This window comes from Rattus rattus, chromosome 5 (genome assembly GCF_011064425.1).
Source record: "Rattus rattus isolate New Zealand chromosome 5, Rrattus_CSIRO_v1, whole genome shotgun sequence".
Lineage (NCBI taxonomy): Eukaryota > Metazoa > Chordata > Mammalia > Rodentia > Muridae > Rattus > Rattus rattus.
Genome location: NC_046158.1, coordinates 128,838,888 through 128,846,794, shown reverse-complemented (window position 1 = coordinate 128,846,794; position 7,907 = coordinate 128,838,888).

Here is a 7,907-nt window from a genome sequence, read left to right as displayed (position 1 = left end):
GGGTCTACTAAAGTTCCAAGGAAGAAGCCCCCAAGGCCCAGAAATCTCTGTACATGTGTTGACTGGGAAACACTACCATCTTGGCTGGGTTTTCTGGTAAAAACGAAGTGAAAGAGTTGCGGCCTAAGTCCAGCAGTGGGGTCAGCCAGCCCAGGTTGAACACCTCGGGCAGCACCCATGGCCTAGTGTGCAATGACACTGCCCAGTGAAACAACCCATGCCTAAGTGGCAAATGCACAAGTATGCTGCTGTGGGGTGGGGTCCCCCAACACTCGAGCAGCCTGTCCCCCAGTCCTCAAGCTGCCTGTGGGGCCTGCCCAGTGCTGATGATAGCAGAGTGATCGGCAGACTCACGCCTCAACACTGCTGCCTAGGGACCTGCTCAGCAGCAAGTCCTTGTAGGGGTCAGAGTCACTGGGGAGAAGAAAGAAAACCTTGCCAGGCTTGGCTCTGAAGCTCCACCTGATGGACAAGCTGTCCCTTAGAATACCTCTGTCCAGTTCTGAGTATGAACCTTGGCCTCAGTCCTTGCGAACTGTTGAAGACAGTGCGGGCTGAGTTTGGTCAGAGTCGTGTGCTAATGACAGGATGTTCCTCATAGCTTTTTATTTTATGTCATCTTGTGTTTGTACAGTGTGTTGTCACTTTGAGTTTTAAGTACAAAAGCTGCTTAGAATAGTTCTATCATGAAGGGCACTTTTCAGATTGTGGGCTGGAAAGGGTTATTTTTATGGTGGGATGGGGGGGTGCTTGAAGCCTATTTAAAGTGAGCTTGTGACGATTATGCACATTACCAGAGGCGTTAGGCCGGCTGGACTACTGTGTTGTCCAGGCACAGACCTGAGGCACGTGGCCAGTGCTCTGTCCCCCTAATCGCCTGCTCACATTACTGTTGTTTCGTTGTTATCTTTTCCTGTCACTTTTTTTTAATCCCTAAAAAAATATTTTCTAGAAGTTTTTTTTTAAAGAAATCAAACATGCAAATACTTGAACCCAGCAGGCCAATACTGAAACGTGAACACTGCCACGTTGACATCCGTCCTCAGAGACAGGCTCTAGGGAATGTCTGTGTTCATAGCCTATATGTGCGTGTGTGTGCATATGTGTGCTCGTGTGGAAGTGTGTGTGTGAGCGTGCTCTTGCACAGTCAGTGCTTACTATGCACATGTGTTTGAGAGCATGTGAGGGATTTAACTGTGGGTTAATGCATGTTTCTGTTCAGTACATGCATTTTTTTGCATTTTTTAATCCTATATATTTTTTTTTTGGCATTGGTCAATGTTCTGACTGCTGTTATTTGCTTCTAACTTTGCAGTGAGGTGTCCCTTCCTTTCTTTAGCTAATCCTAAACAGGAAATAGAATTCAGGGAGAGGACTGGTGACAATTCAAGTGTAAATATTTACTTAAGGACTGCTGTTGCATTTAAAGTTACAGTGTATATCTCTGGAGAAATGCTATGACTATCTACCTTTAACAGCTTTGCATTGTGGACTACGGCAAGAAGATTATCACCAGCTATGGCACCACTTCGCACCTAGAATATAAAGTTAAAAAGAAAAGCAAAACTCTTGTTGAACTGTGGCTTTTGGAGGAGCTATGCTTGGGCTCCCACCTGTTTACAGATTTTTTTTTTCTCCTTCAGACTTTAAAATAAAATTAAAAAGAATTTAAAATGTTAAAAGGAATATAAAAAAGACTTCAATCATTAAAAGCAAGCAAGCAAACAAACAGAAACCTATTTTCAGAATACGGATGTTTTGTTTCAGAGCTCTGGACTGGGACATTCCTCTCCAGCCATTGTGGACTCTGTTGGCTGTCCTCACACTCTCTTCAAGGTGACAAGGTCTTGTTGTCTCTGTCTTGCACATGCCAGCTCATTCTCAGGAATGCCAGGCCTCCTGATGGAAGCTCCACACTACTTCATGTATTTTTAAATCCAACTCCTAGTACTGAAGATGTTATTTTTTTAAAAAAAGAAAGAATTCAAGCCACAGTTCAACAAGAGTTTTGCTTTTCTTTTTAACTTTATATTCTAGGTGCGAAGTGGTGCCATAGCTGGTGATAATCTTCTTGCCGTAGTCCACAATGCAAAGCTGTTAAAGGTAGATAGTCAGTGTATATCTCTGGAGAAATGCTATGACTATCTACCTTGAATTCCTTTCCCCTACTGGGCTCTCTTTTCTAGCCTCAAGGGGATATAATGAAACCAGTCTCATGCATTGTGGTATTACCATGGTGGGTTGATATCAAAGGAATCCCTCCCCTTTTCTGTGGAGAAAGAGAGAAGCATATAGGAAAGGAGAGAGAGAGACAGAGAGAGAGAGAGAGAGAGAGAGAGAGAGAGAGAGAGGATTAGAGAAGAGAAGCCATAATCCCAATGGAAAAGAAATATATAAAATGATGTAAAAGAAAACCTCACCATATAATGACATCCATAAAATCCCTAATCTATACTCAGTTGTTTCTTTCAATGAGGCAGTGTTGCTTGGGTTTTTAGGGATACTATTATTATGAAGTAAGCAAATATATCTTAATATTTAAAGTGAGTAATCATAAAAGTGAGATATGAGCACAAAATCACAAGGTTTTGATTCCCTACAGACTTGGTGGCTGTGGCACATTGGCTAGCAGCTTAATGGCCAGGTGTTACAGTCCAAGTCCAGGTATCCAGTATCCAGGAACACAAAACAAATATGGTTATGGGAGTATTTTGTTTGGGATAGCACCTGAATAAGGGGGGGTGAGGTGGTATCAATGTCAACTATCAGGACCTACTTGATCTTATATGATGTTCTAGGCTCTAGTGTCACATTGAGAACAGAGAATGTATGGATCCATAGGATTATACATTGTGACCCTAGACATCTCAGTAGGTCCTAATAACAATATAAATAGGAATGCATTTCACCTTTCTCTGGATTATGTTATCATGTCTTAGATTGTGTGTAGTATTTTACTTATCAGTGACAGGGTTAAACTTTCCATATATGCTCAATGTATGTGCCTAAACCTATCCTGCATGGAAATAGAATATTGAGGAAACTTCAGCTATGGGTTTCCTGGGGCACTGATATCTGGAGTTCATAATCTTGACTAAGTAACTTGAGTACATGTAGGTGAGTCATTTCTCTTCATTTTAACTACAAAGCATTTTGATTCCTTTACATCAGTCTCATTGTTAAAATAGCAGTTGAGGGTTGAGGGTGACAGACATGGTTTCTCCTTACAGAAGACCTTGCCTGGAACCACTGCATGTGTACAATGAATTCTCTGCCTGATTCAACTGTTTGACACCTATGAGTGTTTGATAATACAGAGAAAACAGAGTTTGTCATGATATGCTCCTTCAGGAACACTCAGTAATCTCAGTACTCTTCAACAACATATAGAATCTGGGATTGGTGTAATTCAAATGGAGGCTTTTAACTGAGAAAGAAATGATCAGAGTATGAATAATGCAGTAGAAATTTAGAAAGTAAGGGGAAATGGGCAAATAGAAGAACTTCAGGTTTGAAAGCCTGCCAGCATTAGAATACTTTATTAAGTTCTCCATGCTAGGTAACTAAGATCCACTCTCCAGGGCATGAGTATATCACCGAGTGATAAAGCACTTCAGGAAGCCATCCAAGTCCACACAGCAGAATTTGGTAGATACTCACTTAGACTCAGTGAAAGCTGGAGCATCTGAAGAAGATGTGGTTCATCCAGAAAACAGTATACACCTCTCTCTCTCTCTCCCTCTCTCTCTCTCTCTCTCTCTCTCTCTCTCTCTCTCTCTCTCTGCAAAATAAAGAGCTAGGGAATAAGTGGTTGTAAGAACTAAAATCAAATTTCCAACTAAATATGTCAGACATGGCTTAAGGACTGATGCAGTGAAGACACACATCCAAAACTTCTATTAAAACTCAGCTAGAAGTGCAGACATCCTGAGATCACAGGACAGATTGTTACTTCTGCACACCTCTGCCCACATTCCTGGTCCAAGTGGAAACTGCAAAGTGCCTCTGGACACAGGAATATAACAGTCAGCTGCTGTTACCTGCAATTCTGGTCTGCACCCAGGACAGATGCTCAGAAGTATGGACATTCCTGAGAAGTCAGAGGAGACTACCCTCTGCCCACAGTCCAGACCCAAAAGGGAGTCACCTAGTGCCAACTGTGCCCCCTGGGTGAAAGGACCTAGGAGCAATCAGGGCAGGATGCTTTGATCCCTGTCTAAGCCTAGAGCTGGAAGACAATCACCAGGTGTGCCTACACACCTGAAATCAGAGCACCTGTTCTGAGAAAAGGTTGAAAGAAAACAGGAAAACAGTTCTACAGGAGTGCTGACATGGAGGCCTAAAGGGGGGATCAAGTCACTCTCAGAAATATCAAGACAAGCAAACACCAGAGACAACCCAATGGCTAGAGGAACTTACGCAGCAGAAACCAGGAAAATACAGGGTATTCGAACACACTGGGAAAGCAAGATATACATTTAGATATAAAATCATATTTTATGATATTTAGAGAGGACTTTCACAAGGATGTGAGGAAATCCCTTAAAGAAATGCAGAAAAACACAAGGCTACAGAACTCCAAATAGATTGGACCAGAAGAGAAATCCCTCCCATCACATAATAGTTAAAACATCAAATGCACAAAACAAAGAAAGAATATTAAAAGCAGTAAGGGAAAAAGGTCAAGTGACATATAAAGGCAGACCTATAAGAATTACACAAGACTTCTCACCAGAGACTATGAAAGTCAGAAGATGCTGGACTGATATCATACAGACCCTAAGAGAAAACAAATGGCAGCCCAAGCTACTGTTTCCAGCAAATCTCTCAATTAACATAGATGGAGAAACAAAGATATTCCATGACAAATGAAATTTACACAGTATCTTTCTAGAAATCCAACCCTGCAAAGGATAGTGGATGGAAAACTGCAACACAAGGAGAGAAACTACACCATACAGAAAACAAGAGAATAATCTCCTTGCAATGAAATGAAAATAGACACACACAAACATAATTCCACCTCTAACAATTAAAATCACAGGAAGTGACAATCACTATTCCTTAATATATTTCAACATCAATGGACTAATTCTCCAATAAAAAGACATAGAATAAGACAATAGTTATTTAAAGAGGACCCAGCATTTTGCTGCATTCAGGAAACATACCTCAGAGACAAAGAAAGACACTACGTCAGAGTAAATGGCTGGAAAACAACTTTCCAAGCAAATGCCCTGAAGAAACAAGCTGAAGTCACAATTCTAATATTGAATAAAATCGACTTTCAACCAAAAGTTATTCAAAAAGATAAGGAAAGACACTTCTTATTCATCAAAGGAAAAATCCACCAAGATGAACTCTCAATCCTAAATATGTATGCTCCAAATGAAAGGGCACCTACATTCATAAAAGAAACCTTACTAAAGCTCAAAGCACACGTTGCACCTCACACAATAATAGTAGGGGATTTCAACACCCCATTCTCATCAATGTACAGATCATGGAAACAGAAATTAAACAGAGACATCAAGAAACAAACCGAAGTTATGAACCAAATGGATTTAATAGATATTTATAGAACATTTCATCCTAAAAGAAGGATATAGGCAGCAGCTCGCTGCTCCCAGAGCCCGTGGGAGACAGACCTTACCGCTTGGTCAGGTGGGCACTCCTGAGGCTGCAGAGCGGAAGAGACCACCAACACTGCCCACCCCTGCCCACATCCCTGGCCCAAGAGGAAACTGTACAAGGCCTCTGGGTTCCTGTGGGGGAGGGCCCAGGAGAACAGGAGCCCTGCCTGAGACACCGCCGAAACCTGAAGGAAACAGACCGGATAAACAGTTCTCTGCACCCAAATCCCGTGGGAGGGAGAGCTAAACCTTCAGAGAGGCAGACACGGCTGCGAAACCAGAAGAGACTACTCTCTGCACACATTACTGATTCCAGAGGAAAGCACCAGAATCCATCTGGAACCCTGGTGCACGGAGGCTCCCAGAAGGGGCAGCACAGATCTTCCTGGTCACTGCCGCCGCGGAGAGCCCGTGGGCAGCACCCCGCGAGCGAACTTGAGCCTCGGGACCACAGGTAAGACTAACTTATCTGCTACAAGTGACTTGCCTGGTGGAATCGGGACAAACAGAGGCAGAATTCCTCTAGGACCAGGCACGTCCTGTGTTTACGGAAGTCCCACACCCTTGGATCCCGGCCCCAGCAGCTCTCTGCTCCCAGAGCCCGTGGGAGACAGACTCACCGCCTGGTCAGGTGGGCACCCCTGAGGCTGCAGAGCGGAAGAGACCACCAACACTGCCCACCCCTGCCCACATCCCTGGCCCAAGAGGAAACTGTACAAGGCCTCTGGGTTCCTGTGGGGGAGGGCCCAGGAGCGGCAGGAGCCCTGCCTGAGACACCACCGGAACCTGAAGGAAACAGACCGGATAAACAGTTCTCTGCACCCAAATCCCGTGGGAGGGAGAGCTAAACCTTCAGAGAGGCAGACACGGCTGCGAAACCAGAAGAGACTACTCTCTGCACACATTACTGATTCCAGAGGAAAGCACCAGAATCCATCTGGAACCCTGGTGCACGGAGGCTCCTGGAAGGGGCGGCGCAGATCTTCCTGGTCACTGCCGCCGCGGAGAGCCCGTGGGCAGCACCCCGCGAGCGAACTTGAGCCTCAGGACCACAGGTAAGACCAACTTTTCTGCTGCAAGTGACCAGCCTGGTGAACTCAAAACAGGTCCACAGGAACAGCTGAAGACCTGTAGAGAGGAAAAACTACATGCCCGAAAGCAGAACACTCTGTCCCCATAACTGACTGAAAGAGAGGAAAACAGGTCTACAGCACTCCTGACACACAGGCCTATAGGCCACTGTCAGAAATAGCAGAACAAAGTAACACTAGAGATAATTTGATGGCGAGAGGCAAGCGCAGGAACCCAAGCAACAGAAACCAAGACTACATGGCACCATCGGAGCCCAATTCTCCCATAAAAACAAACATGGAATATCCAAACACACCAGAAAAGCAAGATCTAGATTCAAAATCATATTTGACCATGATGCTGGAGAACTTCAAGAAAGACATGATGAACTCCCTTAGAGAACAAGTAGAAGCCTACAGAGAGGAATCGCAAAAATGCCTGAAAGAATTCCAGGAAAACATAAATAAACAAGTAGAAGCCCATAGAGAGGAGACACAAAAATCCCTGAAAGAATTCCAGGAAAACACAATCAAACAGTGGAAGGAATTAAAAATGGAAATTGAAGCAATCAAGAAAGAACACATGGAAACAACCCTGGATATAGAAAACCAAAAGAAGAGACAAGGAGCTGTAGATACAAGCTTTACCAACAGAATACAAGAGATGGAAGAGAGAATCTCAGGAGCAGAAGATTCCATAGAAATCATTGACTCAACTGTCAAAGATAATGTAAAGAGGAAAAAGCTACTGGTCCAAAACATACAGGAAATCCAGGGCTCAATGAGAAGATCAAACCTAAGGATAATAGGTATAGAAGAGAGTGAAGACTCCCAGCTCAAAGGACCAGTACATATCTTCAACAAAATCATAGAAGAAAACTTCCCTAACCTAAAAAAAGAGATGCCCATAGGCATACAAGAAGCCTACAGAACTCCAAATAGATTGGACCAGAAAAAAACACCTCCCGTCACATAATAGTCAAAACACCAAACGCACAAAATAAAGAAAGAATATTAAAAAGCAGTAAGGAAAAAGGTCAAGTAACATATAAAAGGCAGACCTATCAGAATCACACCAGACTTTTCGCCAGAAACTATGAAGGCCAGAAGATCCTGGACTGATGTCATACAGACCCTAAGAGAACACAAATGCCAGCCCAGGCTACTGTATCCTGCAAAACTCTCAATTAACATAGATGGAGAA